At 46.7% G+C, this 7,443-nt stretch overlaps 1 long non-coding RNA gene across 1 annotated transcript; it reads right to left on the bottom strand.

Moving 5' to 3' along the window:
- Window positions 1-1,100: 1,100 nt before the first annotated feature.
- LOC309655593 lies at window positions 1,101-6,430 on the bottom strand. The gene is made up of 2 exons (XR_014260904.1): window positions 5,298-6,430; window positions 1,101-3,124 (listed from the first exon to the last, which is right to left on the bottom strand). It is a non-coding gene; the product is annotated as an uncharacterized lncRNA (long non-coding RNA).
- Between the last annotated feature and the right edge of the window lie 1,013 nt (window positions 6,431-7,443).

Here is a 7,443-nt window from a genome sequence, read left to right as displayed (position 1 = left end):
TATGTGCCACATCTTCTTAATCCATTCATCTGTCTATGGACACTTAGGTTGCTTCCATGTCCTGGTTATTGTAAATAGAGCTGCAATGAACACTATGGTACATGACTCTTTTTGAATTATGGTTTTCTCAGGGTATATGCCTAGTAGTGGGATTGCTGGGTCGTATGGTAATTCTATTTTTAGTTCTTTAAGGAACCTCCATACTGTTCTCCATAGTGGCACAGCAGACATTTTGAGGTGGGGAATAACTTGACCAGAGCTGTAATTTGGGAAGAGAAATCTGGCAGCATGCTCAGGTGTAAACGGGGCAAGGAGTGAGTCTGGAGGGCTAGGAAATAGCAGCTACGGGGCTGTGGCAGGGAGGTCCCAGTGAGAAGCCATGAGTGACCAGTTAGATTTTTTTCCTCATTGTGATTATTTAAGCCAACCTTGCCTGGACCTGTGGACTGGGTACGTCCTGCTAAGCTGAGGTGGACACTGGGCTTGTAGTCCTCTCCCCGTTCTGCAAAGGCACAGCCTGTTTAAGCAGAAAGGCAGTCAGTGCCAGGGGCTCTGGGAACATCGGCCAACTGCCAAGGCCAGTGGCTGCCGGGCTGCAGAGTGTGCCTTCTGGACCAAGGAGCCCATTCCAACAGGCTGCGTCACGATCCCAGATTCCAGGCACCAGCCTGGGCTTCGTCCTCGCTCCCTTCCCCTTCTCTGTTTGTCATCTATGGGGAAACAAAGTGAGTTTATGATCCTGATGCCATGTCGGCCATGGGGAGTGAAGGTGCATCTCCAGGAACCCCTCGCTCAGATGGGATCTGTAACCAGGCAGCCCTTGGCCAGAGCAAACCCAAGATTCAACCACAAACCAGCCCGTCTCCCACTGAGAGAAGAAACCCACACCTTGCCTCTTTCAGCCAATAGGCCCCTTAGGGCTTTGGAAAAATTGGAGGGGCAGGAGAAGAATCCTGGGGGCAAAGAAGAACTTAACCTCCTACCCAGCGTCAGTTATTTTTTGGCGCCATCACCCACAGGACACTTCCAAAAGGCACCCTGGTGACGTCCACATCTGACAACCTGAACTTCAATGTCCTGCCTGCCCCTCTTTTTCCCCCTTTCTTTTTTAATTTTATTTTGTTATTTTTGGCTGCACTGGGTCTTCGTTGCTGCATGTGAGCTTTCTCTAGTTGCCCGCGGCGAGCGTGGGGCTACTCTTTGTTACGGTGCACGGGTTTCTCATTATGGTGGCTTCTCTCCTTGCGGAGCACCGGCTCTAGGCACACGGTCTTCAGTAGTTGCAGCACGTGGGCTCAGTAGTTGCAGCACGCAGGCCCTAGAGCGCGTGGGCTTCAGTAGTTGTGGCGTGTGGGCTCAGTAGTTGTGGCTCACGGGCTTAGTTGCTCCGTGGCATGTGGGATCTTCCCAGACCAGGGATCAAACCCATGTTCCCTGCATTGGCAGGCGGATTCTTAACCACTGCGCCACCGGGGAAGTCTTCTTTTTCCCCTTTCAAGATAACTTATTTCACCACATTTCCCGCTCCTTCTCTGTTTAACACGAATACTAATAAAATCCAGCTGAGACTTGCTTGCTTCTGCTGCCAAGTGGGGACCGTGCTGGAGCCTGCCTGGCGTTGCGACATAGAATCCTTGTGCAGCCAGCTCAGTAATCAGATGAGGAGGCCGAGGCTTGGAGCAGTGAAGTGACCTGCCTGTGGGACTGGTGCCCATAAGCAGGAGAGCTGGGGCTTGAACCCAGAGCTTGTGACTCTTGCCATCATGTCCCTGCTATTTCCTTTCACCTTGATGGTAGGCGCTAATGTTGAACTGCTGACCCCTTTCTGTGGAGGAGTCAAAACACTAATTGTTTAACAAAGGTAAGGAATTTTTTTGGAGTAATCACTCCTGCTCTAGAACCTTCCATAGCTCCCAACTGCCTTGATGTGAAGTGTGAAGTCCTCAGCCTGGCCTTTTGGAACCTCCAGAGAAGGTGCACCTAGCCCACAAACATTCCTGGGTTCCAGCCCCACCAGCCATGCCCTGTCTGCCTGTCACAGACGGGTACAGATGTCCCTCCCTCCACGACGCCTTCAGAACTGTTCCTGACAAAGGGACCCCCTTCCGTGAATCCTTTGTGAATACCATTCTCATGTCACCGGGAGTGAAGGATTCGCTAACCACGCGTCACAGCCTTCTGCATGATTCCTCTGAGGCAGACGGGACACAGACAGAGAGCTGGGCGGAGAGTGAAGATGATGAGTCAGAGCTGAGTCATCTTTGCCCCAAACGTCTCAGGACTGTGCCCCACAGAGCCACTCCCCCCGCCCTGCCTGGCCTTCTGGCTCTCATCCTACCCGTCTGGACTTTGGCTCGTGACCTGACTCTCCCACCTGGCCTCTCCCTTGCCTGGGCACCTTGTACTGGATGTCAGCCACTGTGCTTTCTTTGTACGATGTCATTTCATCTTCACAACAACCCTGGAGAAGTAGATAATCCTGGTTCCATTTTACAGATGAGGAAACTGAGGCCAAGACAGGCCATCTGATTTGTGCAAAGTGACTTGACCAAAACATAGCTAGAAAGACAGAACAAGTGTTTGTTCGTTCATTCACTCATTCAACTAATATTTACTGAGTGCCTAATGTGTGCTGAACAAAATGGATTTTGTCCCCTGCTCTCCTGAAACTGATGTTCCAGAGCCTGGGCCTGGACCCTCAATAGAGCACAGGGATCTGTCTTGAGGCCGGAAGATGCAGGGACCACGTGCCTCCTTAGATCTGACTGGCGTCTTCCAGTGATATATGGAGATTCATGTTTTCTTTCTGTGTTTCGGGCACTCAATCCATCACACTCTCTGGCATTTGGGGCTGCCAGCGGCCTGGGCTGAAATCTGATGGAGTCATCCTTCCTCCCATTTAATCTTTAAAATGAGAGTCGAAGGGCTGTTGGTCACTTTCATGAGAGGCAAGAGATGATGGCAGCCTGATGGGGCTGTAATTTCCCACGCCCCATCTTCTCTCCCATCCTACCAATTGATGGGACAAGGCTGCTTACCTTCAGGGACTATATACTCTGTCATCCCAGCCATGTGTTCTCTGTTGCCTCCTATTTGATTCTCCCTCAGCTTGTCAACTCGGAGCCTGTGGGGTTGGGAGCAGAGTCAAGACACATCTCCGGGTCCACCGAGGAAGCCAGCCTGGCTCCAACAGCCAGGCCAAGAGTTTCCACTTGTGCGGGCACCACTGTAGCCAGAGGTGGAGGGGTCGGAGAGGAGCAAGCTGGGCTCCCGTTGCCAGGTTTTCTGAGGATTAATGCCTGGAGACGGGGAGGGGGAATTAGGAGGAATCACTGTGTCTAGAACTTGCCCTCAAGCTTTTTAGGAGGTGGGGAGAGAAATTAAGAAATACTATTTTGGAGATTCAGCCCTTGTCAGTTGAATCATTTGCAAATATTTTCTCCCATTCTGTAGGTTGTCTTTTTGGTTTTTTTATACTATACTGCAATTAAAAAAAAAAAAGAAATAATGTCAGCAGTTGGTTCATTATGAGTCACACTCTGTGCTAGATCCTTTTCAGATATTTACTATCTCATTTAACCCCCATAACAATTGGGTGAAAGAGACATTCTTGACTCAGTTTTACAGACAGGGAAACTGAGACTCACAGAGGCCAAGCACCTTGCCAAGGTGGTACGGTAACTGAGTTGGGATTTAGATCCAGAGCCTCAGCCCGTGACTTTCCACTGTGCCGCTGAGGAGGTCCAGAAGCTTTGGGCTTAAGGGATTCACACATATGAAGTCATAAGAGACTGTTGTACAAACCAGAACGCAGAGTTATTGGTTTACCGCTTTGATATAACTTCTCCAGGCTCCGGAATACTCCTGGCCATCATGGCTGAGTTAGTCAGCCTCTGGTTTTCAGTAGGCACAAAAGCAGAGGAAGCAAAGTTACACATTCTTGGGGGATGTTTCACTGAGGCTGTGGAAAAGCCTGATTAATTCTCCCACCACGTGTGTGAGGCTCCTCTAGTGGGTGGGTGGAGGCTTCCACCAGCTGCTAGCGGAACACTGATAAATCTTCCCTCTTTGCCTTCCTTTTTTTTTTTTTTTTTTTTTTCCTAAATCCCTTCTAGACCACCGTCCCGGCTATCTATGGCTGTAACAAAACAACCCAAACTTAGTGACAAAATCCCCATTATTTTGTTGCAAGTACAAATTCTGTGGGTCAAAAATTCGGACAGGGCACAGAGGGGATGGGTTGTCTCCACGATGTCTGGGGCCTCAGCTGGGGAGTCCCCAAAGCTAGGGATGACTCAAATGGCTGGGAGCTGGAATCATCTGGAAGCTTCTTTACTCACACGTCTGGTTCCTGGGCTGGGGTGCCTGTTTGGGTCTCTTTTTCTGTGTGGTCTGCGTGTGGTCTTGTTAGCACAAGTTCATGTGCCTGACACACAGTGAGGCCAAACAAACCGAAACGTTGGAGTTTGGAGCAGAGAAAGGTTTATTGCAGGGCCAAGCAAGGAGATGGGTAGCTCATGTCCTAAAAAGCCCCGAGCTCTCTGAAGGGTTTTGGCAAAGCATTTTTAAAAGCCAGGTGAGGGAGGATACGTGATCAGCTAGTGCACAATTCTCAGATTGGTTGATGGTGAGGGAACAGTGTCACAGGGGTTCACATTGCCAGTCCTTAGGCTCCAGGAGGCCTGGGGCTGTGTGCTCATGGTCATCAAGTTGTTAACATCTTCCATTTGGTGGGGGGCGGGAGGGGGTATGGTTTCCCATCTGTAAAACAAGTCAGGAAATGTGCATCCAATACTGTTTTCTAGGTACTTCAGAGAGAGGAGCTAAAGCAGAGGATATGGGGGAAGGCCTGTTCTGGGAGGGCCCCATAGGGTCCTGCTCAGTCACAGTCTCACCCCTGCAGCTTCAGGCGTCAGGAGAGTCAGACTCCTAATTAACGGTGGCTCAGGGCTCCAAAAGCAGGAGGCCCAGCCAACAAGGCAGAAGCCACATCGCTGTTCACGGCTCAGCCTCAGAGGTCACATGCCATCACTTCTGCTATACTCTATTGGTGGAAGCAGTTGCAAGTGCATCCGGATTCCAGCAGAGAGAATATAGACTCATGTCTTGAAAGGAAGAATGTTGAAGAATTTACAGCAGTGTTTCAAAACCACCGTAATCACCTGCATTGTTTGTACATTCTTTCTTTAGAAAAAAAACACAGCTGAATGAATCCATAGGTGGCTTTCTTTTTCATGATCCAGCCTCACTTTCCCAAGAGAATAGCTAAGAAAAAGAAGCAATTAGTAAGCACTTACTTTGGCTGCACGAACAACTTCACATGAGGAATGTGCTATCGTGTTCCCATTTTACAGATGGGAAACCAAGGCTTCCAGCAGGCCAGGAGGTCGCCCCATCACCAGCGAGGCAGCGTCAGAGGAAAGAGCCACATCTAGAGCTCCTTGTTTTCAGAGCTCATGTCCTTAATGCCCTACTCCCCACGACACTGCTGGTGAGCTCACTTGGCCCAGTTTTATTGGCAGGACCTGGCTGTTTCCCACAAGTCTTCTGTTATCACTGATGCTCTCCCCATTTATCACAAGTGAGTTCTTCGTGCTCTCACTCCCAGAAAGAAATCTTATCTCCATGTTCCAGGGACACCTGGTTCTCCACTAGTTCTGGCTACAATTGGTATATGTTTGGCATCTTACTGAATGGTTTCACTATAAAAATGCATTATGAAACCATAATTATTAAAACTGAGAACAACCCAAATTTATTTTCAGCTGGGAAATGGATAAACAAACTGTGATGCATGCATACAATGAAGTATTACCCAACTATAAGAAGAGATGAACTACTGATAGTTACAACAACATGGATAACCTCAGATGCCTTATGCTGAGTGGGAGAAGCCAGACTCAAAAGGCTGCAAACTGTCAGATTCCATTTATGTAACAGCCTGGAAAAGGCCAAACTGCTGAGACAGAGGACTGAGAGGTGGGGAAGGCATTCACTACAAAAGGACTTGGTAGACAGCATGGAATATTATTCAACCTGAAAAAGGAAAGAAGTTCTGACATTTGCTACAACATGGATGAACCTTGAGGACATAGGTTAAGTGAAATAAGCCAGTCACAAAAAGACAAATACTGTGTGATCTCATTTATATGAGGTATCTAAAGTCTTCAAATTTGTAGAAACAGAAAGTAGAAGGGTGGTAGCCAGGGGTTGAAGGGAGAGGGAATGAGGAGTTGTATTTAATGGGTACAGAGTTACAGTTGTGCAAGTTGTAAAAGTCCTGGTGATCTATTGCACAACCATGTAAATATACTTAACACTACTGGCTAGTACTATAGTACTACTATACTTAACACTTAAAAAAATAGTTAAGATGGCAAATTTTATGTTACGTGAGTTTTTTAAAATTATAATTTAAAGTTAAAAAATTAATTTTAGGGCTTCCCTGGTGGCGCAGTGGTTGAGAATCTGCCTGTCAATGCAGGGGACACGGGTTCGAGCCCTGGTCTGGGAAGATCCCACATGCCGCGGAGCAACTAAGCCCGTGAGCCACAACTACTGAGCCTGCGCGTCTGGAGCCTGTGCTCCGCAATAAGAGAGGCCGCGACAGTGAGAGACCCGCGCACCGCGATGAAGAGTGGCCCCCGCTCGCCGCAACTAAAGAAAACCCTTGCACAGAAACGAAGACCCAACACAGCTAAAAATAATAAATAAATAACTTAAAAAAAATTAATTTTAAAAAAGCATGATAGTTTGTTTTGAGGTAGTGGAACTATTCTATACATTGACTGTGATGGTGATTCCCCAACTATATGTGTTTGTCAAACTCATTAAACTGGACACTAACAAGGGAAAATTTTACTATAGGTAAATTAATACCCAACAAATCTGACTTTAAGACAAAAAGAACATGATTCTGGCACAGAAATAGTCCACTCAATCATTCAATGTGTACTTCTTGAGTAATTACTTTTTGATAGGCACCGTTCCAGCTAGCCACTGGTGGTACCAAGATGACTGTCATGGAGTTTACATTTTTATGAGAATGTAATAAAATGTAATGATCAGACAGACTAATGGAATAAAAGACATTGTCCAGAAATAGACACAGATACATGTATATGCATATAAATTTAATAAAGGATAAAGATGGCATTCCAAATAATAGAGGAAAATTGACTATTCAATAATTTCTAACTTTATACTATTGATATATTCCCAAATAAATTCCATATAATGACTAAAATTTTAAAAAGTTAATGTTAAAAATATAGAAACCATGAAGAATAAAGAAAATATAAATATTTATGTAATCTTGGCCTGGGGAAAAGCTTTCTAAGCATGAAACCAAAGGCAAATCCATAAAAAAAAGATTAATAGGTTTGACCACATATAAATTGAAAAGCCTGACCTCAAAACCAGTGGAAACTGGAAGGTGAGAGG

This window comes from Balaenoptera physalus (assembly GCF_965194825.1).
Source record: "Balaenoptera physalus genome assembly, chromosome: 2".
Classification (NCBI taxonomy): Eukaryota; Metazoa; Chordata; class Mammalia; order Artiodactyla; family Balaenopteridae; genus Balaenoptera; species Balaenoptera physalus.
The sequence above is the reverse complement of the archived record's forward strand: the minus strand, read 5'-3'. Positions and strand labels throughout refer to the sequence as shown.